Raw genomic sequence first — 25,301 nt, forward strand, 5'->3', positions numbered from 1 at the left:
GCTTCTCACAAAATTAGAATATCATCACAAAGTTAATTTATTTCAGTTCTTCAATACAAAAAGTGAAACTCATACATTATATAGAGTCATTACAAACAGTGATCTATTTCAAGTGTTTATTTCTGTTAATGTTGATGATTATGGCTTACAACCAATGAAAACACAAAAGTCATTATCTCAGTAAATTAGAATAATTAACAAAAAAACACCCAGCCCAACAATGTAGAAATTTATGCAAAAGGAGCCCTGACCAAGTATTGAGTGGATTTACTGAACATACATTTCAATAGGCCAACATTTCAGATTTTAAAAACATTTTTCAAGCTGTTGTTATAAAGTATTCTAATTTACTGAGATAATGACTTTTGTGTTTTCATTGGCTGTAAGCCATATTCATCAACATTAACAGAAATAAACACTTGAAATAGATCACTCTGTTTGTAATGACTCTATATAATATATGAGTTTCTCTTTTTGTATTGAAGAACTGAAATAAATTAGCTTTTTGATGATATTCTAATTTTGTGAGAAGCACCTGTAACTGCCTTAAGAAGGATTAAATGAAAAAGTGATGATCTCTGAGGTCACCTGAACTTTTCAACCTAGTTAAAATGTCCCTACATTGCCATCTCAGCAATAAAAATGCCAAAATATTTTTTAGTTGAATAAAGCACATTTTACTTTTCCAATTATTTACAAGGTGAGCTGCTCACATTGCAAAAACTGAAGTTAATACTAAGCAAAACCTTAAAACTTTTCAAGAACGAGTTTTAAATAAAAATGTGTAGGTTGTGTGCACACTGCATTTAAGCCCAACAATTGCTATGCATGCCAGAAAAGTTTCTATAAGTCAAATGTATTTAAAGAGCTTCATTCACACGATGATGGCAAAGAGAATGTTCTTTTAACTCAGTCGGGCCGATATACATCGATATACTTTTTTCCCCTGTGTAGAAAAGCACAGCAAACAATGGGCCAACACAATAAAGTACATTGTGCAGTATAGTTTCTTCTAAAACCTTACCTAATTGATGACATATATTGGAGCTTCCCATCAGTTGAATTTGTTGGGTTACTGCTTCAAATGTACACATTGTGCATATGTTAACTACTTTAGGTGGAGAGAGGTGAAGTTAGAGTAAACTAATCTTTAACTTTATGCAAAATATGGTGTTAATTACATGGAATTTAAAAATGTTCCATGTCCTGCAAAATAAAAAATCTAATATTTTATAAACTAAGTTTGCGGTGTTATAGTCATGCTGTACAGAGTTAAGTTGGTGGTCAGGTACCTTAGTATAGCAGAGCCCAGTTGGTGGACAGGAACCTTGGTATAGCGGAGCCAATTTGGTGGTCAGGTACCATGATATAGCTGAGCAGAGTAGATGGATAGGTACATTGAAACTGCAGACCCGAGTTGGTGGACAGGCACCTTAATATAGCAAAGCTGATTGTGCAAACTAGCATAGATAAGTTTGTCAGGAGGCGCTCTTGATGAAGACTGCATCAGAGCCTAGTGGTAGAAGAGCTGGGTTTATTAAACAGTTGTAAAAGATCACAGCATGTGATAGTAGCTTGGGCTTACTACCAGAATATTCAGTATGCATGCCACCACCTGAGCCAGCATTAAAAGGCCAAGAGAATAATATAATAGGTGTTACCATTGTAACCCAAAACGCACTAGTAAAAAAGGAGCTAGTGAAGGAGGAAGCAGAGTACTGGAGGAGGGATGGATGACTAACAGTAGCCCCTCTCTTAGTGTCCCACTAAGAGTATTAAAAAGAATACATAGGATGTTTGACATGGAACTTTTTAAACAAAATTGAAGAATTAATTTTTTTAGGCACCCAACAACTTTGTTTGGGACCATAACCCTACCAGTCAATTAATTAGACAAGATTCCCACAAACTTTCTAACAAATTAGTAGCGGGAGCAGAAGCGGACATAATGGCAAACGTGAATTTATTGAGAACAGAAAACGAAATTAGGAAATCTGAAAAACATTGAGAATCTTAGAAAAACTATAAATGTGTCAAATACATTTTATTTTGATAATTACATTATTATCCTATCACAGGATGATAATGATATAGCTCATCCAGTAGCAGGATTCTCCTACTCTGGTCAATCATATGCAGATATTTATTCTGTAGTAAATGGTTTAAGTTTCAGAGACTGAGGAACACGCGTAACCCACTGAGTTGTGCTCATAATACTGCCCAGAGAGGAAATTTGTGCATTTATATGAGGGAGACAGACATAATTATTCAATGTTCTAAGATCTTTTACACAGAATACAGTTAATATCCTGGTAAACCCCTTTAACTGAATGTTTTTGGTGGAAAGCTAAACTTTGGATGTTGAGAGCAGATTTATGTTTAGCAGCACTCTTCCTTGATTTAGCTGCAGCAATAGAAAAATCTGATTGCACCGTTTTCAAAGGATCTTTCAAAAAGTAGTGTTCATGATAGAAAGTTAATTTTTAGATACAATTGTCAAATGAAGACAACATTTTCAACCCAAGAAAGCTTTTCAAGACCAGAGAGATGTTCTGGAAAACTTTGCAACTGAATTGTGAGCAAATTCAGCCTAAGGAAGTAAATATGATCCATCTATCTTGATTAGCATTACAGAAAATCCAAAGATATTACTCCAAAAACTGATTGTCCTCTCAAGCTTGTGACGCGCCCAGGGGATGGGGACGACTCGGCGCCTGGGCCTTGTTGTTGCCTGATCTCGGGGGATGTCGCGGTAGCCGGCTCCCGGTCCCCTACCCTGAGGTCACTCTTAAAAGAAGGGGGGAGGTGTGGGATAGGGGAATGGTCGTGACGCCACCCGTGGTGTCTGGTGAGGATCACCAGCGCTGCAACAGTCCTCTGAGGCCGGTGTTCAGGCAGCTTAGTTGGTGTGGCTCCCCACAGGTGGAGCGGGTCCTCAGGGCAGTGTAGAGAGGGTGTAGAATAGAGCGTTGGCGGGTGCAGAGCCGCAAAGGAAAGGACAGACAGAAACAGTAGTTGAAGTCATCCAAGTCTTTACTAACTGTGGTGGTTACTCAGCTCAGAGCTTCTCTCTGCTGTCACACGGCAAGCTGCGGCCGCCAGGGTGGGGTTCAGCGCACTCCATGTAGCTCAGGAGCGCTTGACAGGACCCCCGCTCTAGTGTGTTCCTCTCTTGTTGAACTTCTCCCGCCTTGTGTCCCCCACTGAGTCCCATACGAGTACTGCGATGTCCCCTGTGGGTAACGTGTAGTTCCCGGACCAACTGGGTGCCCTTCTTGGTGACTTGTGGTGAGAACGTGGCATAAGGCCAGGTCCCTCTGGATAAACTCAGATTAGGGCATACAGGTGGCAACTCCGCTCCATCCGTATCCCCCTGGGATCCACATAAGCCTCCGGACTTTTCCGACAGACGTGAAGTGAAAAGTCAGATAATTGGGAACCGGTACCCCCTCTTGCGGCAGGGTCTCTCTGACAGGGCCAGAATAAGGTATTCAGGTGGCGACTCCGCTCCATCCGCACCCCCTGAGATCCTTTCGCCTGTGGAGCCTATCTCCTCTGCTCCCCTCCTGGGCCTTTTTGCTTGGACCCTGACCGGGAACAGAGCCGGTTACAACTCTGCCCCGACCCCCCCTCTCGAGGCCTGATACCGGGAACCGTGGACCCTCAGCCGGCTGCAGCCTTGTGCTGACTTGCCGTCCCAAAGACCCACGACCAAAGACCTTGTTATAAAGATGGCCTCCAGTTATATAGAATTCTAATAAAGTGCCTAAGTAAATGCTTCCTCCACCCTCACTCACTACGTGGTTCCCCCTAACTTTGATTCCCCCCAACTCCTCCATTCAGGCCCGGGGCAGCACTATGGTGCTTTAGGCCCCCTTCAGAACTGGAGTGGTGTAGTGTTGAGTGTGTGGTTGGGGTCCTGTGTAGTACTCCATCCTTACCTGGGAAAGGAGATACCACACCTCATTCTGAGGTGCAGTACCCCTGTGGCGACTGAACCCTCAAGGGCACCACATTCCCCCCGGTGAAACACAGCATGTCTGCGAGCTGCAGTAGAGCAAAGACATGGTATATTTCAGACGTTCAAAAATTTAAATTCTTTTTGAACAATAACAATCTTCCCTTTATGGGAGGCACTTTTCTTAAATGTTGCAGATTATACATGATAAATATTAAAACATTGTATACATCGAAAACAGTAGAAAATATTATATAAGTGCAAGTTCAGCAGCATGAGGGACCTGTCCAAAGCAAACCCTCAATGTAGGCCCTGGGGTGTCTGCAGGTCCTGTCGATCCTGAGTTGGACCTCCGCGTGTGCCACACCAGACAGGTTTTTGTTCTGAGGTCTGGTGTTGTACATATAAAACCAATAGGGGGCACCTTAATAGGTGCAAACTATATATAATTAAGTTTGTTGACTGCTCACTGTCTGCAGGCAATATGTCTTAGTAAAACAAACAATAACTGGGAGATAAGGAAGTTCAGCCTCCGGGGCCGCACTAGTGATGGTATCCCCACCGGGGGTACGGCTCATGCTTGCCCACAGATCCGGACCGGTCACCTGTGGCAATGCGCAGGGGGACGTCTTCCTTAAACACCCAGTGCACCTCTAGGGCGTACCACCCACGTACTCCGTGGTGGCGGGTGTATGAGACCAAGTCTCCCGGGTAAAGATTGCGGTCGGAGTGGCCTTGCTCCAAGTGGGGCTCAATGTCCCACTGATTAACGAAAACATCATGTTTGAACTGGGGGCTGCGGATGAAGTCCCATGCCGCTTCCTGGTGAAACCGGACGATAAGTCCTTCCTCCCGGGGGCTGGGACGGGAGGCCTCCGCCTGTCTGGCTTGGGCCTTAGCGGCTTTTGACCGTACCTCCAGTTGCTCACAGCGGACCCTCCGGGCACGTCGTTCCCTCTCTAGCTGGAGGAGCTCACGTTTGCAAAACTCCTCCCGCTGCCGAGCTTCAGCTTGGGTCTCCCGGGGAAACCCCATTAGATCCCCCCACCCCCTGGTTGTCCCATCTAAATTCCTCCCCTCCTGGGCAAGCAACCAGGGTGCTGGTAACGGCGTTAACGGGGGCCGCTGTTGGTCCTCCAATTTCGCGGACCAGTCCGGGTTCGGGTGCGTTTACACCCAGGCGAGGGCAGGTGCTGATGGTTCCAGGAGCATGAGGGGTAGCAGGCCTCCAGAGGCTGCGGCGGCTTGGGCCTCAGGTTCCGGGGCCAGTAACAGCTCCCAAACGGTAGCGCCCGGGGATGGAGGCGATGGTAGGAGGTCCAGGAGCAGGTCGGCGCACACAGCGCCCGGGACAGGGGTTTCTTTCTTACCTGCTCCTGGGCTGCACGCGGCCTCCTGGTTTTCCTCCTTTTCCGCCTGGGCTGGGCCATTGCTGGTGGGGCGCGACATATCTTGGCGTCAGGCCGCAAGCTTCCCCAGCAGGTCCTCTCTCCATTGCGCGACCGCTTTCCGCTGGGCCTCCTCAACTCGGCGGGTCAGGTCCTGCGTCTCGCCGTGGAGGAACTCGGCCTCCTCCTCTGTTAGATGGATGCTGTATCCCTCCAGGGTGAGGGAGGTGGCTGCTGGTGGGCCAGTGACAGAGGGCACATCCTGTTCTCCTTCCATTGCGGCTGCCAGGTGTGGTCTGTCTAGACTTTCCCAGACCACACCTTGTCTCTTTCTCCTCCTCTTTCGGGGGCGGTTCAATGGCTGCTCGTAGACGGTAACTCCTTGGGACGTTCCATCCGTCTTGACGGACACAACTATGTGGACAGTCTCTGATGCAAGGGGCGGTCTGTGTTTTTGGCGCCATTGGAGAACCTGGCCCACGATGGGAGGTCTTAAGTTGTTGTTGTCTTCCCTGCACATAATGGCGCCCATTCTTCTTGGGCTGACGCCACATTTAATGTGGAAATACAGTCTTTAGGAAAGGCGCACAGTACCCGATTGCAATGGGTATAGATTTCTGCCATTGGCACGGGCACGAAATCCTGTTTGTGACGTCAGGAAGAGATGACACGCCCAGGGGATGGGATAAACTCAGATTAGGGCATACAGGTGGTGACTCCGCTCCGTCCGTATCCCCCTGGGATCCACATAAGCCTCCGGACTTTTCCGACAGAGACGTGAAGTGCAAAGTCAGATAATCGGGGGACCGGTACCCCCTCTTGCGGCAGGGTCTCTCTGGCAGGGCCAGAATAAGGTATGCAGGTGGCGACTCCGCTCCGTCCGCACCCCCTGAGATCCTTTCGCCTGTGGAGCCTATCTCCTCTGCTCCCCTCCTGGGCCTTCTTGCTTGGACCCTGACCGGGGACAGAGCCGGTTATAACTCTGCCCCGACCCCCCCCGTCTCGAGGCCTGAGACCGGGAACCGTGGACCCTCAGCCGGCTGCAGCCTTGTGCTGACTTGCCATCCCAAAGACCCACGACCAAAGACCTTGTTATAAAGATGGCCTCCAGTTATATAGAATTCTAATAAAGTGCCTAATTAAATGCTTCCTCCACCCTCACTCACTACGTGGTTCCCCCTAACTTTGGTTCCTCCCAACTCCTCCATTCAGGCTTGGGGCAGCACTATGGTGTTTTAGGCCCCCTTAAGAACTGGAGTGGTGTAGTGTTGAGTGTGTGGTTGGGGTCCTGTGTAGTACTCCATCCTTACCTGGGAGAGGAGATACCACACCTTATTCTGAGGTGCGGTTGTGGCGCCCCTGAGGGTTCGGTCGCCACAGGGGTACTGCATCTCTTTAATGAGGTGTGGTATCTCTCCTTTCAGGTAAGGATGGTGTAGCTGTCAGGACCCCACCTCTGCATCCAACACTACACCTCTCCCACCTGAGGGGGGCTTATATGCACCAGGTTGATGCCCCAGTCGGGATAAGTGGAAATGGAGGAACCAAAGTTAGGGGGAACCTAGTAGTGGGTGAGGGTGGAGGATGCACATTTAGGTTACACAACAAATTCATATTTAATAAACAGCCATCTTGGGCTTATGGTCTTTTGATTGTGATCTTCATCTCTGAACGTGGCTTTCTGTGTGAAACTGCAGTTGATGGGGACACGGTCCTCATACTCTGGCCTCGAGGCGAGGAGTGGGTTAGAGTTAACAGTTGTCTCTACCCGGTCAAGGTCCCTACCCAAGAAGGCCTGGAGGGGAGCAGAGGAGACAAGCTCCACAGGCAAAAGGATCCCAGGGGGATGCAGACGGAACGATATACGCCACCTGTCCTCACTATTCTGGCCTAGTCAGAGGGATTCCTGCTGCAAAAGGGGTACCGGCCCCCGATATCTGACTCTGTCACTTTAAGTCTTAGTCGGAGAAGCCCAGAGGCTCAGTGGATCCCACCGGGTAACGGATGGAGCGGAGTAGCCACCCATACCCTTGTTCTGTGCATAGACCAGAGGGAGACCCGGCCTTACCACACGTACCACATATGGACAGGAGCAGACTTAGCAAGGAGTCTAGGAACACTCTGGTGCGGGATCCTGACCAAAACACCTGAACTACCCGGAGGTTGTCGGACCCTCGGTACTGGTGGCCGCAGCGCGCCATGAGGAGTAGGGGAGAAGCCTTGCAGCTGTGCATTCTACAGTGAGTAAAGCTTGGAAGACTACCCCTATGGCCTCCGGTTTCTTATTGCAACACGGCACCGCACGACATCACATCACATCTCCCACTACAATTCCCATCCTCCTGTTCCCTCTGCCCTGAGGCCCTGCTCAGCCTGTGGGGAGTAGTACCATCTGCTGCTGCCACTACATCCCACCTCAGAGGACTGAACGCAGCACTGGTGGGGGATCACCAGAAACCACAGGTGGCGTAGTCATTGAATCCACTCGATTAACACCAAACCCTGAAAGCCCATTACATCTTTTATTGTGACGGCCCTGGGCACAGAACGAGTCCAGGCCACGGCTACAACCCCCAACATCTGACCCGGCTCCGAGTACCCCCATCTCCCAGGGTGGGCTGTGAGCGTCACACAGTACCCCTGTGGTGACTGAACCCTCAGGGGCGCCACACTTGGTAGTTCCTTTTCTTCTCATGGTTCGACTTCATCCTTCCCTATAATTCAGCCAGGAAAATTTCAGAGTTTATGCCATCTTCAGTTTTTTTGATGCATGTGACATCTCTGAAGGAGCACCCTCACGTGCAAATGAACATACTGTATTTTTGTTTATGTCATTTCTTCATCTAGAGGTAACAGTTAGAAGAAAGGGTAGGGGAAAAAGTGACAGGAGGCCTAATCCTGATGTGGCACAAACTAAGAAATACTGTATGTCTGTTTGGCTGATATTAGAGATGCAATTTCAGGACAATAGCAGTATGTTGTTCCTAGCAGCCAGGAAATTTACTGCTGTAGATAGGAGGGAAAAATGGGTTCATTTCAGACAGATGTTGATAAGTGACTCTATAATTTGTCAGGGTCCTGTCTAGTGTGTTGTCTAGTCGGTACTCAGGTTTAGCATTTTTCAGATCGGATAGACAGATTGCTGGGTGAGGCTGGGGAAATCCCAGCGGTCTTGATATACATTGACAAAGTCAAAGGGAGATTGAAGCTTATTAAAGAAGTTGTCCACTACTTTATCATTGCTGACCTATTCTTAGATTGGTTGGGGTCCGACACCCGTTACCCCCATAAATAAGCTACTCTCAGTGTTGGTGGCGATGGCGGCCTCCGGCCTGAACTGCGGAGCTTATCCATCTTCTGATAGTGACCACGGCAATGTACTGCATATATATTTCCTATTGATTTGAACCTTTAAAAATGATTACAGGGAATTAGGAAAAAAAGCTAAAGTCCAGAAATACTGCTAGTGCCAGGACCATCATTATAAAGGTATTGGGGAGCTTAGGGAGTTGAATAAGTGTCTTAGAAATTGATGCAGGAAAGAAGAGTTTGATGTCACTTCTCAGCAGGCTCTGCAGTAGGAACGGGCTGTACCTCAATGGGGCGGATGTAGCTGTGCTGGGGAAAAAATGGTCTGATGTATGGAGGAGTTTTTAAACCAGGATCAGGGAGGAAGGAGACTTGTTATGCAAGGCAGAAGTGGGAGACAGTAGTCGCCAATGAGGATTTAGAAATGGCTGAGGCTAGCAAAGAAAGTAGGGAGTTGATTAGTTGTAATAAATGCACTAATAGTATAAAACATCTGCTGACAAATGCAAAGAAAAAAGGTCTTGCAAATAAAATGAATGAATTTGAGCCTCTTATGTCAGCTAGAGATTATGATGTGGTGGGCATTACAGAAACTTGGGCAAGAGCCATAAATGAGTGACAAATGTAGTCCCTCTTCCTGGCTGTCACAACCTACTTAACTAAAATATTTAACCTCTCTCTTTCTTCCGGTATCTTTCCTCATTCAAACACGTTATCATAACCCCTTTACTAAACAAACCATCTCTCAACAAAAACTGCACTGCTAACTACAGACCTATCGCTAATCTACCCTTCATCTCTAAATTCATAGAACATTTGGTCCACTCTCGTCTAATCTGCTAGCTCTCAGATAACACTTTTCTACCCCCTTTACAATCCAGTTTCTGTTCTTTACACTCTTCTGAAACTGCTATTTCCAAAGTAGCTAAAGATTTACTAAGAGCTAAATCTCCTCCTTGCTAATTCTTCTGGATCTCTCTGCAGCATTTGACACTGTGGACCACCAGCTCCTCCTCTCTATGCTCTGCTCTATGGGCCTCAAGGACACCATTCTTTTCATGTAATATCAAAAATACATCGGAGTGTTCACACCACAAATACCATAGAACCTACTTAAAAATATAGAACACCATAATATTATTAAAATATGAATTTTATTGATACATGATTAAGAAAAACTAAAAACATGAAAAAATAAATAGAAGATACCTCAGGGGTAAACAACTACTTTTCCGGAACAATAATAATGGGGTATAGCGTATGCCTGACTACACAATAGTCTTGAAGTATGTATCACATTGCATAACAATAGACATAGCGACAACCAAGTAATATAATATATGTAAATAAGTGCCAAGTACCAAATAAATATATAATAAATAGAAGGGCTATAAATTTAAATACCAGATAAAAATAGATGTAAACATACAGACAAAAGAATAAATAGATGAATAAATACCATGTAGTCAGGGCCCCAACACCTCCAACGACGTTTCACCGGATGGCTTTTTCACACAGAAAAGCTAATAAACTATATTTCCCACATGTCTAATTTACATCAGCACAATTTTTGAAACAATTTTTTCTTAGGAAGTTAGAAGGGTTAAAAGTTGACCAGTGATTTCTCATTTTTCCAGCAAAATTTACAAAATCATTTTTTTAGGGGCCACGTCACATTTGAAGTGACTTTGGGGGGCCTAGATGACCAAAATACCCAAAAGTGACACCATTCTAAAAACTGCACCCCTCAAGGTGCTCAAAACCACATTCAAAAAGTTTATTAATCCTTCAGGTGTTTCATAGGAATTGAAGCAATGTGGAACGAAATTGAACTTTTTTTTTTTACAAAAATTTTACTTTAGACCCATTTTTTTATTTTCACAAGGGTAGCAAGAGAAAATGGACCACAAAATTTGTTGTGTAATTTTTCCTGAGTAGAAAAAGCAAAGCCACAATAGGAAGAATTAAAATTCCCCCCAGAAAAAAACACAGCAAAATAAGCAGCAGTATTTACCTGCTCATATCTTCAGACCTAAATGTACTACCAGGGTGCAGCAGACCCACATAAAGATGGCGGCTATACAGGTGCAAAATACTGATGAGATAATCACTAGTGTTGAGCTAACAAGCTCGACACTGCTCGGTACTCGCCCGAGCATCACGCTACTCGGGATGTTAGGCAAGCACCGAGCATTTCCGGGTTACTCGGGCGGGAGCTCGGGTCTACGCCCTGCATGTTTTGCGCTCTTTACAGAGCCAATGAACATGCAGGGATTGCAAACCAGTCACTGTAATGCCGCAGCCATGTTGGTGGTGGGCATTACATTGATTGGCTGGCCGCACAGCATCACCTCGAGTATTTAAAACCGGGCGCCGCCATCTTGGACACAGACGGCTGGGATCAGACAGTGTAGGGACAGCGCTGTGGATTTAGGGAGAGATATATACTGCGAAATAGTTAATGTAGCATCTGTAAAGGCTGCCAGATCAAACAAACAGTCCTTCTCAGGACTAATATCCATCCCAGATATCAGGCAGGCAGGCTGTATAGGAGACGCAGTGGTTAGACCAGCAAACGCTGCATTACAGTCCTGTGTGCTCCTGTTGGTCAAATTGCTAGACTTATCACCCCGGTCTCAGGGGCCAGGAAATTTTTTTTTTTTCCATCTAAATCCTGTATTTTTTTTTTCCTCACTCAGACTGTCCAAATACGCGTCTTATTAACCTTTTGGTATCCCCCCCCAAAAAAATCTGTGACTGTTCAGACACCAATATATCTGTTTAAAAGAGTCTGGTGTTCGCCACAAAACTATAAGTGGTTTAGCAGTTCTACGGGACAAATCTCTGTATTATCCTGTTTTTGGCATTTTTACCGTAAAAAAAAACTATAATATTGTCTCCCTGACTGGTCAGACACCAATATATCTGTTTAAAATAGTCTGGTGTAAGCCACATAACTATAACTGTGGTTTTACAGTTCCACGGGTCAAATCTCTGTATTATCCTACTTTTGGCATTTTTTGCAATAAAAAAAAACTGTAATAGTGTCTCCCTGACTGGTCAGACACCAATATATCTGTTTAAAAGAGTCTGGTGTAGGCCAGAGAAATAGAACTGTGGTTTTGCAGTTCCATGGTACAAACCTCTGTATTATCCACTTTTGGGCCATTTGTACCTAAAAAAAAAAAAAAAAACAGTTTGAGTGTGTCGCTCACTGTTCAGCCACAAATATATATATTTAAAAAAGTCTGGTATACACCAATAAATTATAACTGTGGTTTTTCCGTCCTACAGTAAAAAATCTCTATTATTCAGCTTTTGGTATTTTTTCCGTAAAGAAAAACAGTAATATTTTCTCCGTGATTGTTCAGATTGTTTAAAAGAGTCTGGTGTAGGCCAGAGAAATAGAACTGTGGTTTTCCTCTTCCACGGTTCTAATCTACTTTTTATTACCCTTTTCCATTGATAGTGCGAGTGTAAGCTATATTACTTCCTTAACAATGGGCAAGGCGCGTGGCAAGGGACTTGGAACTGGATGTTCTGGTGATGGTGCGTGCAGAGGACGGGACCGTGGCTAAGGTGAAAATGTGCCACAACCAACAGCCACATCTTCTCGCTCCCACTTCTTGACCGAATTACTAGGGAAGCACACTACAACACCAGTATTGCGAACTGATCAGTGTGAACAGGTTATTCATTGAATTGCAGATAATACTTCCAGTTACCTGGGCACCACCACCTCCGGTCTGTCTTCCACACGGTCAAATCTTAGTAGCCGTGAGTCTCGACCGCATACTCCTCCTCATCCTGATGCTCCTTCCTCCCACCATGCCGAGTGTCGTCAGACAGCAACTGATCCCACACTTGGACACTCTGAAGAGCTGTTCACTGGTCCATTTCCATATTTGTGCCCCTCGCCTGCTCCGCTTGAAGTGGTGGAAGAGGATATCCCATGTAGCGATGCCCAAATATTTGAACAGTCACGGCCACAGGAAGTCGACGCTGGCAATTTGTCACAAGAGGTGGTGACAAGACATAATTGCCAGGAAGTGAGGAGGAGGATCGTGGTGCGCAAGTGGAAGAGGAGGAGGTGGTGGATGATCTAGTAACTGACCCAATGTGGCAGGAGGACATGCAGAGCAAGGCCAGCAGCACACAGGGTGAGGGAGGCAGAGTACCCCAACAGGCAGGAAGAAGCAGTGTGGTGGCTGCACACAGAAGGCGGTCAACCGTACCCCGTAACACCAACACGAGGGACGTTGCCAGTTCAACCTGTAGGTCTTCCAGAGTCTGGAATTTTTTTAAAGACTCTGCTGATAACCGCAAAAAGGCCATTTGTACAACCTGCCATGCCAGCATCAGCAGGGGTGAGAAAATTACCAGCCTGACCACCACCAGCATGATCAGGCACATGGCAGCAAAGCACCCGACTTTGTGGGGCGCACCCCAGGGTCCACGACCAGTGTCAGCGGGTGTCGCCACTGCTTCTTCCACTGTTGTGCGTGCAATAGAAAACCCTGTTGTGTGTGCAAGGCAATCCCCAGTCCATAGAGCATGCAAAGATGCCCACTCCTCAAGAAACAGCATGAACGTCCAAGTCCCACCGCTGCATTCAATTGTCCATATCCCAGACCTTTGAACGAAAGCAGAAATTCGCAGCTAACGCCCCACAGGCCACGGTCCTAAATTCGCACATTTCACAACTGCTTGCGTTGGAAATGCTGCCTTTTAGGCTGGTGGAGACGGAATCCTTCCGCAACCTTATGGCGGTGACCGTCCTTCGGTACTCGGTCCCCAGCCGACACTATTTTGCCCGGTGTGCCATCCCCGCACTACACAAGCACATGTCCCAAAACATCTGCCGTGCCCTCAACAACGCAGTTACTGGGAGAGTGCACCTGACAACGGATACGTGGACAAGTGCTTGTGGCCAGGGACAGTACATCTCCCTGATGGCACACTGGGTAAACCTAGTGGAAGCTGGGACCCAGTCGGACCTTGGGACGGAACACATCCTCCCCACACCGAGGATTGTGGGCCCTATGTCAGTCAGAGTTGCCCCCACAGTGTACAGCTCCTGCACATCATCCTCCTCCTCCTCCTCCTCATGTTCAGCCTCCATCTCAGATATCACCACATCAGTTACAAGCTGGAAGCACTGCAGTACTGCCTCCGCCAAGCGGCAACAGGCTGTGCTGAAGCTCATAAGCTTAGGTGAGAAACCTCACACTGCTTGTGAGTTGTGGACAGCTGTGAAAGAGCAGGCAGATCTGTGGCTGAGACCTCTGAACCTACATCCCGGCATGGTCGTGTGTGACAATGGCCGTAACCTGGTGGCGGCTCTGAGGCGAGGCGAGATCACAGACGTACCATGCCTGGCTCATGTGCTTAACCTCGTGGTTCAGCGGTTTCTTAAATCGTACCCAGCATTGCCAGATCTGCTCGTCAAAGTACGCCGCCAGTCAGCTCATTTTCGCAAGTCGGCTACAGCTTCCGCCGCCCTTGCTGTGTTGCAGCAGCGTTTGCAGCTTCCATCACACCGACTGGTGTGTGATGTCTCCACATGTTGGAACTCTACCCTCCACTTGTTGCAAAGGATTTGTGAGCAGAAGAGAGCAGTTGTGGAGTTCCAGCTGCAACAAGGCAGTAGATATTCAGGTCAGACTCCACCCATAAAACCTCAGGAGTGGACCTGGATGTCTGACATATGTACCATCTTGACAAACTTTGAGGAGTCCAACAAGATGGTGAGTGGCGATGACGCCAACATTAGCGTCAGCATTCCACTTGTCTGTCTTTTGCAGCGCTCTCTGCAGAGAATTAAAGAGGAGGCATTGCAGCCAGAGTATGATGAGATGGATCAAGAAGCCGAATATACACAGCCCAGCCTCATCTCATCCCAACATGCATTGGGGGACAATGAGGGAGAGGAGGAGGAGGAGGAAGAACAGGAGTTTGTATCATGCGCTGTAGACGGTAGTACCTGTACAACTGTCATACCGTCTGTTCAGCGTGGGTGGCCTGAGGACAAGGGAGGAGGAGGAGAGCATGGTCAGTCGTCATCTTGGTGAGGACACGGAAGTCTTGCCCGTTACCAATCTGGCACGCATGGCTGACTTTATGTTACACTGCCTTAACAGTGACCCTCGCGTTGTCAAAATGTTGGGTGACAGTCATTACTGGTTAGTGACACTTATACCCCCTCTACAAGGAGAACTTTCACTCTCTTATTCCTGAGGTGGAGAGGTCTACAAAAATGGGGCAATACCAGAAGGCCCTTGCTGCAGAACTCTTAAAAAAATCCCCATCTGAACACGCTAGCGGCAGAGGTCACAGTTCGCTGCCCAACCAAGGCGTACACGCGAGAGAGACACAACTCCAATCCAGCAGAGGCAGGGGAACACTGTCAAAGTTCTGGGACAGTTTTCTCAGACACTCCCTTCGGACAGACCCTGAGGCGCGGGGGTACTCTCACAAGGAGTGGAAAGTTTCAAAAGATGGTGAGGGAGTACCTTGCCGACCGTACCAGCGTCCTCCGTGATTCCTCTGTGCCTTTTAATTATTGGGTATCCAAGCTGGACACTTGGAATGAACTCGCTCTGTACGCCTTGGAGGTCCTGGCCTGCTCTGCCGCTAGCATGTTTTCGGAGCGTGTTTTTAGTGCCGCTGGGGGAATTATAACTGATAAGCGCACTCGCCTGTAACAGACAATGCTGACAAGCTGACCCTTATCAAAATTAACAAGGGCTGGATTGGGCCAGACTTCTCGTCACCACCAAATGACAGCAGAGTAACAAAGTCAAAACCACTGTGCTATTTCGGGGGGTGTATTCACATGCACCGCTTCACACCCACACATGGGTATACGCTTCCTCATTTTGGCTGTTTTATGTTCTTCTCCTTATCCTCAGCCTCCACCACCACTATACCACCAGGGTGACTGTGGTCCGTGTTTCCATTATTGAAAGCTCCTCCGTCCTAATTTTTGTCATCTTTTGCTTGGAAGGCATAGGCAAAGACTATGGGAGACCCACTCCCCAATAATGGGAATAATGTTTGTAATATGCTGTACTGTATGGCTCTTGTAAGGGGCATTAAAACCGTCTTGTTAAACCATTCTGAACTCCACAGCTCTTCCAAGGGGCATTGAAATGTTGTTTTTAATTAACTCTAACCTCCATGACTCTTCCAACGGGCATTGCATTTCCTCCTAAATTTAGTCAGCTTTTGCTTTTCAATGCATAGGCGAACACTAAGGGAGACCCACTCCCCAATAATGGGTAGAAGGTTTTTAGTGTGCTGTAATCCACGTCTGTTTCAAGGGCCATTGCAGTTCCTCAATTTTTGGAAAGCGTACCATTCACTGCTTAGGCCAACAGTGCACAGGAGACCCAGTTGCTATAAATTGAAAAAACGGTTTAGTAAAGGCCCTCTAACCTCCATGTCACTTCCAAGGGGCATTGGAGTGCCTCGAAATTTTTGGTAGGCATTGCACTCACTGTATGCCCTATAACTGTGTAGCCGAACCGCTCCTTTTGGTACAGAAACATATCCTACAAGACATGGTTGACTGGCCTGATATTGATGTGAATGGTCCCTGTTACTCCTGCTCTTTCTCCTTTGCAACCACCTCATCCATCATTCATCACCTGAAGCGTTGTTTTAACGGGAGTCATAGAACTTGGATAGTAGCAGGAAAACTTCCAGTAATCCTCGGAGGAGGTAGGATATGCACCAAAAAGCTGACCACCTCAGGCCTAGCCGCTACTACATACATGCGCTTGCATTCCAAGGAACAGAAGGCTAAGGAGATGGATGGCCTCATGATCATGAATAATTTACTTGTTGTGTAGGAGGCTGACAACTGCTGTTGTCTACCTTTTTAACTTTGTGTTGAAGCCTGATTGACCCAGGACCCGCAATCCTCTGTCTGGAGGACGTGTTGCATCCCAGTGTCCAACTGTGTCCCGGCTTCCACAATATTAACCCAGTGTGAAGGTGTGAGATGGACCATCCCTGGCCACATTCACTTATCCATGTGTTTGTGGTTAGGCTGTCCTTCAAATAGGGGTGGCTGGGGACCGTTTATGGACACCCGGCCGCCCCCAGGTGGCTGGGGACCATGTGTGGACACCCGGCCGTGGGGCGGCTGGGGACCGAGTATTGACACCTGGCTGCCCCCTGGCGGCTGGGGACTGAGTATGGATACGTGGTTGCCAGATTCCACCTCCACATGCCTAAAAGGCCCAATTTGAAGTGCAAGCAAGCTAGCAGTATGGTATTGCAGCCTAGGGGTGGGTGGGTGGCAGGCTGCACACTTACACTTGCATTCCAAGAAAACAAAGCAGATGCTAACTAGTGTTGAGCCACCCCCGTAGTGTTCGAGTTCGGTTCGGTTCGTCGAACACCCGTGTGTTCGCCTAACTGTTCGTCTAACTGTTCGTCGAACACCTTCGAACACCATTAAAACCAAAGGCAGGCAAACAAAAACACATAGAAAACACCTTCAAAGGTGTCCAAAAGCTGACAAACTGCTCTGAAGACACAACTAACACATGGAAAAGTGACAAGTACATATAGTCATGCGAAAAGAAAAGAGGTGGAGGAGTAAAAGGAGGGGGAGACACAGATATAGGCATGTCATGCCCTTCTAAAATCCAAAAAGTGAGAAGCCGACACGTTCAGTCCGCTCCTGCCCGTGCCACCTCCGTGTCGCCGGGTTTGTGCCAGAGCCGCGGTGAACCCTGACGGCCAGCCCCCCTCTCCCAATACTGGTGCCTGTCCGCTGGTGGGTCGAGCGAGCCCCCCTGTGATGGAGGCAGCTCTAAGCTTTTTAATTTAAATTGTCTCTCTAATTTGAAGGAATACACTTTAAATCCATTTACAAGGATCTATTGGAGGGCAAGTCTCATGCCAGCAGCTGTGTAATTCCAGCTCCAGTAGCGTCCACTAAAGCTGCTGCAGTTAAAAAGCTTTTATAAGGATCGAGCTCGGCTGTCCACCGCAAGGCATCCTACTGCCAGTCCCAGCCCCTATGCCTTGGGGTGCCTCCTGATGCTCTTCACTGAGTATCCCATGGTCCCGAAGCATTTCCTTTGAAAAAATTAAGTGTCTAAACTACAGGTGGTGTAGACACTGCTACTAGGCACAAAGTATTTCCTGGGCTAGATGCAGTTAAAAATTTGTAATTAGATACTCTCGTTGGATGCTGAGAAAGCATTCCATAGAGTCTCCTGGCACGCCATATATGATTCTCTTAAAAAGCTTGGGGTAGGGGTCTAGGGGACCCTTTTATAGCCAAAATCAGGGCCCTGTATCGCAATACGTCACCTATGCTGAAGATAAATGGAACTGTAGCACCCTGAGGGCTCGGTTGCTACAGAGGTATTGCATCTCACCCAGAGGTGTGATATCTCACTCTCAGATAAGGATGGAGTGTGGATCAGGACCCAACACCTGCATGCATTACACCACATTGCCGTGGGGCAGGGCGACCAATATGCCCCTGAGATGGGCACGACAGTCCCTGTCCCTTGCTGGAGTGGGGGGAGGGAACACTGAGGAAGGGGAACCCTGTAGTGCAGGAGCAGGGAGGAAGCAGTTCCTGGGTGCATTGAGAAGGGAGTATAAAAGGTGGGCACCATCTTAGTTCAGTGCAGAGAAGTCTGAGCAGAAGTGGCAGGGAGCAGGGGCTCTGCATGAGCTCTGCTCCGGAGGCAGGCCTAGTAACAGAGGCCCAGGCCTGGAAGAGGGAGAAGGAAGGAAGAGGAGCGGAGAAGGCTCCAGGAACGAGGAATGAAGGGATCCCAGGGGTGCGGACGGGCGAGTCGCGACCGCACGCCCGAATCCACCTGCGTGGAGGGGTCAGGCCAAAGGGGGAGACCGGTCCCCGAAACTAGTGGAGGCAGGAAACAACCCTCAGCTAGAAACCGGAGGCTGTGACATTTTATGTGGCGCAGCCCCTCGCTACACCCGCTAGGAAGGCACCACATAGGGTCAGGGAAACTGGCGCCAAGTTTACCAAGAGGAGGCCCGAGGCAGCCGGACAGAAGGGTTGGTAAGAAAGGCCAGACAAAGGACACACAAAGGGGGTCCTGTGAAGCACTCCAAAGTTATCTGGGAGTTGTCCGAGCCCCTCACCTGGTGAGCACAGTACGACGTGGGCAGTCGTTACCTGCAGACGTGGTCTGGATAATAAGAACTGTGAGTAAAGGCCCTGGACTGCATCACTGACTCCGTGTCGTTACTGCTGCTGCCCTGCACCATCACCCCCATCCTCCACATACACTGCCCTGAGGCTATACTCCTCCGTGGGGAGTTATGCTACGCTCTGCTGCACCCACAACACCAGCCTCAGCGGTCTGCCCTGGAGCGGCGGTTCACTCTGACCGCAATCCACGGGTGGCGTAGTCGGACATTTAAACATCAAAACCACATAAATAGTTCAGCCACTGGTTTGACAGCCCTGAGCCACGGAACCGGGTCGCCGCCACGGAGACTACAACCACCAGCATCCACCAAAAAGGGTCCGGCTCCGGGTGTCCCAAGGCCCAGGGGGCGCGTCAGAACATTTTCATCACCTTTCACAATCACCAATGGGACAAGGCAGGGATGTTCTCTGTCCCCTCTCTTATACATCCTAGTGACGGAGCACCTGCTCTCATCAATTCGCCATAACCCCAATATTAGGTGGATTGAGGTGGGAGGCACCGAGTACAAGTGCTCTCTATTTGCTGATGATGTCCTAGTATATATCACTCAATCAGATATATCCATCCATGCTGTTATGGCTGAAATAGATCACTTTGTTACATGGTCAAATTTTAAAATCAATGCATCCAAGTCTGAGGCCCTCGATGTCTCCATCCCCAAATCCATACAGGATTCCATCCAGTCCAACTTTCCCTTTGCCTGGCCCTCACAGGGTATCAAATACTTAGGAATTCCTATTCATAGAGACCTCTCCCATCTATTTTATCTTAATTTTGGGCCCTTTATTGAACAACTCCATACAGACCACGGTTGGCAAGTTAGAACTGTAAGGTTCACTACGTGAACCACTGGTGTTTTGTGGAAAAGTACATGTACACTGTGTTCCAAATTATTATGCAAAAAGTGTTTAGGAGTGATAAGGGAAGAATTTGTTTGTTTGTCAGTTAAACTCATTGATGGTGATGTGTGTCAGGGCTCTTTATATCACTGTAAGCAATTGCAGACACCTGTGCTAATTAGTTTGGCAGGTGTGTCCAATGAAAGGCAAGACTACTTAAGAAGGCTGTCTCACATTATTAAGCAGCCTACATTTTCTGCCAAAATGGGAAAGAAAAAGGATGCGTCGGCTGCTGAGAAGCAACAAATTGTGGAGTGTTTAGGTCAAGGCATGACTACAATCAACATTGTGCGATGATCAGGATGAAGTGTCTTGGCAATCAAGAAGTATGTAGCTGATTCACAGTACACACGTGTGCGTGCTGATAAGGGCAAATTGAGGACTCGTTCCTACAGGTAATTACGTCAGGTTAAAAGAGCAGCGGCAAAAAAGCCTTGTCATAGCAGCAGACAAGTTTTTGAAGCTGCTGGTGTCTCCAACGTCCCCCGAACAACAAGATGCAGGGTCCTTCAGAGGTTTGCAGCTGTGAATACGCCATCCTGTCGACCTCCTCTATCCACTTCACACAAGCAGAAACGGCTCCAGTGGGCCAAACATTACATGAAGACTGATTTCAAAACTGTTTTGTTCACGGATGAGTGCCGTGCAGTGCTCGATGGTCCAGAAGGATGGAGTGGAGGATGGCTGGTTAATGGACACCCCACGCAAACACTGCTGCAGCGCCAACAAGGAGGAGGTGGAGTAATGTTTTGGGCTGGAATCATGAGGAGAGAGATTGTCTGCCCCTTTAGGATCCCTGAAGGGGTAAAGATGAACTCCATAATGAATGTGGAGCTTCTCAAACAGCACTTCCTGCCATGGTTCAAGAAGAAGAACCGTGTATTTCACAGCAAGATCATTTTTTTGCATGATAATGCACCATCTCATGCTGCACATAAAACATCTGCATCTCTGGCTGATATGGGCATAAAAGGGGACAAACTTATGGTGTGACCCCCATGCTCCCCTGACCTCTACCCCATTCAAAACCTCTGGAGCATCATCAAAAGGAGTGTCTATGATGGCGGGAGACAGTTCACATCTAAGCAACAGCTCTGGGAGGGTATTCTGTCCTCATGCAAAACAATTGAAGCAGAAACCATCCAAAACCTGACAAATTCAATGGACGAGAGAGTTCAGAAGCTCCTTTCGAACAAGGGGTCCTATGTGAAAATGTAACATCACCTAGAATAAAGTTTTGAGTTGAAAACTGTTTGATTTCAGTTTCTAACAACCTGCTAATGCTTATAATTTCAAACATGACCATTTTTTTGGTCTTTATTAAAATGAAAAGGTTGATCGAAAAGTGTGGCAACCCAGTAGTCATGATTACTTCGAATTCTGACAATATGAGGGTCATGTTGCAGGTAGTGCAGCAAGAAGGCACTTATGTGTCTTGCGCATCTCTGAGCCCCAAAATTATTTTCCGGGCTAGATGCAGCTAAAAATTATTATTAATTTTAAATCTGGTGGAGCTTAGTATAGATGGCCTAATAGGATCAGTGCTGCACACTGCTACAAAGCCCAAATTATTTTCCAGCCAAGATACAGATAAACATGATTAGTAATTTGAAAGCTTAAAACGGTTGGTAGGGTGATTTTAACCAATCATCAAGCTTTTACTCTCCCCAGGATGACACAGGGGTAGAAAAGTCGTTTCGGATCCATGATTTGTTCATCTTTATGAACGTGAGTGTCTACATTATCAGTGGAGAGCCGCGTGCGCTTATCTGTCAGCACACCACCAGCAGCGCTGAACACACGTTCAGACAGAACGCTGGCTGCAGGGCATGACAAGATCTCCAAGGCGTAAGTGGCTAGCTCCGGCCATTTATCCAGATTGGAAGCCCAAAAAGAGCAAGGGTCCAGTGACACAGTCATGGCTTCAATGTTTACTTGGAGATACTCCTGTACCATCGTCTCTAGGCGTTGACTATGTGTCAGACTTCTTGTCTCCTGTGGCCTTGCAAAGGATGGGCTAAAAAAGTGGTGAAATGATTCCGCAAAATTGATGTTACCACCAGATACTGTGGTTCTGTTACGGTTTGAGTGCTGAACACTTGACGGTCCCACGGTTGGCAAGCTGGAACTGTGAGATTCACTACGTGCACCACTGGTGTTTTGTGGAAAAGCACATGCAAGATTCTGCAACAGTCTCTGCTGATACTCCTGCATGCGTGCATCCCTTTCTATGGCAGGAATAATTTCTGCAAATTTACTTTTGTACCGGGGATCTAACAGTGTGGCAACCCAGTAGTCAGGATTATTTCTAATTCTCACAATTCGAGGGTCATGTTGCAGGTAGTGCAGCAAGAAGGCACTCATGTGTGTTGCGCATCCAGGAGCACCAAGTCCCTGTTGTGTTGGTGGCGAGGTAACAATCATGCTTCCTTCCTCTGTACTCTCCCCCCAACCTCGCACAACAGAAATGTGATCAAGGTCTCCCTCATCTGATGAGTCTTCCATCAGTTCGTCCTCCACTTCTTCCTGGGCTCCTGCACATTCCTCACTAGTTTGGCTGCTAACATGCGCCCTGGTAAAACCATCTCCCCCACCCTCACATGCCTGCCGCCTTGGTGCTGCCGACCGTCTGGACCTTGCAGATGTTAGCCCTTCCGCATACAACTCCTCCTCCTCTACTTCCTCCACCTCCTCTTGTGCCACCACCTGACTCCGAATTCTGTTTAATATGTGCTCCAGCATGTAAATCACCGGAATAGTCATGCTGATAATGGCATCGTCAGCACTAAACATCTTCGTCGCCATTTCAAAACTGTGCAGAAGGGTGCATAGGTCCCTGATCTGAGACCACTCCTCCAGCGTGATTTGCCCCACCTCCGGATCTCGTTGGCCCAGGCTATACGTCAGAACGTATTGCACCAGGGCTTGTCTGTGCTGCCACAGTCGCTGCAACATGTGCAGAGTTGAATTCCACCGGGTAGGCACATCGCATTTTAGCCGGTGAAGTGGCAGGCCCAACGACTTCTGTAGAGATGCAAGTCGCTGAGCTGCGGAAGTGAGCACACAGCGACCGTGCCCTCTGCAGAAGGCCATCTAGTCTGGGATAGTGGGCTAAAAATTGCTGGACAACCAGGTTCAACACGTGAGCCATACAAGGCACGTGTGTGACATTGCCCCGGCGAAGGGCCGCACCCAGGTTTGCAGCATTGTCGCACACGGCCTTCCCTGGTTTCAGGTCCAGTGGAGACAACCATTCATGAAATTGGTTCTCCAGAGCTGACCACAACTCCTCAGCTGTGTGACTCACATTTCCCAGACATTTCAAAGTAAAAACCGCCTGATGACGTTGAGCCCTACTGCCAGCATAGTAAGGAGGTGTGCAGGATCCCTTCTGCGCAGTTAGAAAGCTTGTGGCATGACCAGACAGGCTTTGGGTGCAGGTGGAAGACCGAGAGGAGGTTGAGGAGGCAGAAGCAGTGGAGGAACTTTGACATAAAGAGGATTGACGCACAACTCGTGGGGAAGGCAAGACTTGGACAGCAGCCCCTTGTCCTGCTGTCACCATAGTTAACCAGTGCCCAGTCAGCGACATGTAACGCCCCTGTCCATGCCTACTCGTCCAAGTGTCTGTGGTGAAATGCACCCTGTCACACACAGAGTTTCTCAAAGAAGCGGTGATGTTGTGTGCGACATGCTGGTGGAGCGCAGGCACACCTTTCTTTGAGAAGTAGTGCCGACTGGGCATCTGGTACTGGGGCACTGCGACGGACATAAGGTCTCGAAAATCCTCTGTGTCCACCAGGCGGAAAGGCAGCATTTATGTAGCCAAGAGCTTGCAGATGGTGAAATTCAACCTCTTAGCTTTCTCATGGTTAGGAGGAAATGGTCTTTTACTTGTCCACATCTGAGGGACCGAGGGCTGGCTATTGTGCTTAGACGGGGTTGATAAGGGTGTCCCCGGCAAACTGCCGGTCTGTGAGGAAGATGCAGGCGGACATGTTAGGTTGCCTTGCTCCAAAGGTGGTGCTATCGATGTCGGACAGCGCTCAACACCAGCTGGTGTTACCACCTCCAAAGAAAATGATGACCTGCCAATCACGCTGGCTGTTGCGGGTAAAGAGGTGGCAGATCTGCGCCCCAAAACAGGTGTGACTGCTGTCCCCCCCAGTCACATAGGATGAAGAGGCCGCGGATGCACAAGATATGGCAGACGGTGGTTGGCCCGGCCGGCTAGGCCGCATTGTAGCACAGTGAGCTTCCCACTGCAACTTATGCTTCCTGTCCATGTGCCGGTTCATGCATGAAGTACTCAAATTATGTATTTTTTGGCCTCTACTTAGCTTTTGCTGACAAATGTTACAGATAACACGAGTTGGGTCATCTTTATCGATCTGAAAAAATTCCCAGGCTATGCAAGGCTTAGCACCCATGCGACCTGAAGAGCCACCACGACTTGTGGTGAGAGGCAGAGTTGTGTTTGAGGATGCAGTTATTGACGTGCTTCCAGTACTACGTCTCTGTCCAGGAAGGCGCAACCTGACCTCGTCGTCACTAGCATCTTCCTCCACCTCCTCTGCTGACCTCATCTCTTGGCTGACTGTGGGTTGACAGTAAGTGAGATCTCCAACCTCATCATCATCACCCTGTGCGTTATCACACCCGTCGTCCTCAGAGCCAACCTGTTCCTGCCCTGACAAAAAACTAAAGTTGTCGCTCCAATCAGGTATTTGAGTCTTATCATCGTCTTCCTCATTGTCTCCACCAACAGGAGTTACAGTTTGGGAATGAGGGTCTACATTATGGTCAGAACCTTCTGCGTCTGGTCCTGGATCCGACTCAAAGATTCTGGGCATCAGTGCAGATCATTTCCTCGTCTGGATTCACAGAAGCGCTTGAGTCGACCTCTGATTCCCAGGCTATAGTATGAGTAAACAGCTCTGCAGACTCAACCATCTGTTCTACCTCATACTCAGAAGGACAGCTGGAGATTTGGGAGCTGTGAGGAAGCAAGTGCGATTGGGGTGACACCTTTGAGGACTGGAGTATTTGTGATGTTGAAGTTGATGTGGAGGAGAGCCCACTTAAAGGAGCACTTGATATCCGTTGAAGCACCTGCTGTTTTTGTGCCTCATCTGGAATTTGTAGCGATTGGCGTGGCCGTAAGAAAGGGATCTTATCACATTGTCCGCTAAAAGAAGTAGACATTTTAGTTTGGCTGGAAGATGGTCTTTCTTCTGCAGATGTTACTGTTGCTTTAACACCTACCCCACGGACACAACCTTTTTTCCCCTTCCCAACACGCCTATTCCCCTTTCCACCAGCAGCAGGCCTTTTTCCACTCATTTTGGTGGTTAACTAATTCACAACTCTGGAGTTGTTTGCACAAAAAAACAATGGATGGGAACCGAGCAGAGCTGAGTGGCCAAACTGTGGTATTAGGCCAAAACTATTGGCTGGGTTAGATGCAGAAAAAAATTATATTCAATTTGCAACCTGATGGAGGTCAGTATAGATGGACTAATACAACAAGTCCCAC

This window comes from Phyllobates terribilis, unplaced genomic scaffold, assembly GCF_046119375.1.
Source record: "Phyllobates terribilis strain yellow unplaced genomic scaffold, ASM4611937v1 Scaffold_11__3_contigs__length_659146591, whole genome shotgun sequence".
In the NCBI taxonomy this organism is placed as follows: domain Eukaryota; kingdom Metazoa; phylum Chordata; class Amphibia; order Anura; family Dendrobatidae; genus Phyllobates; species Phyllobates terribilis.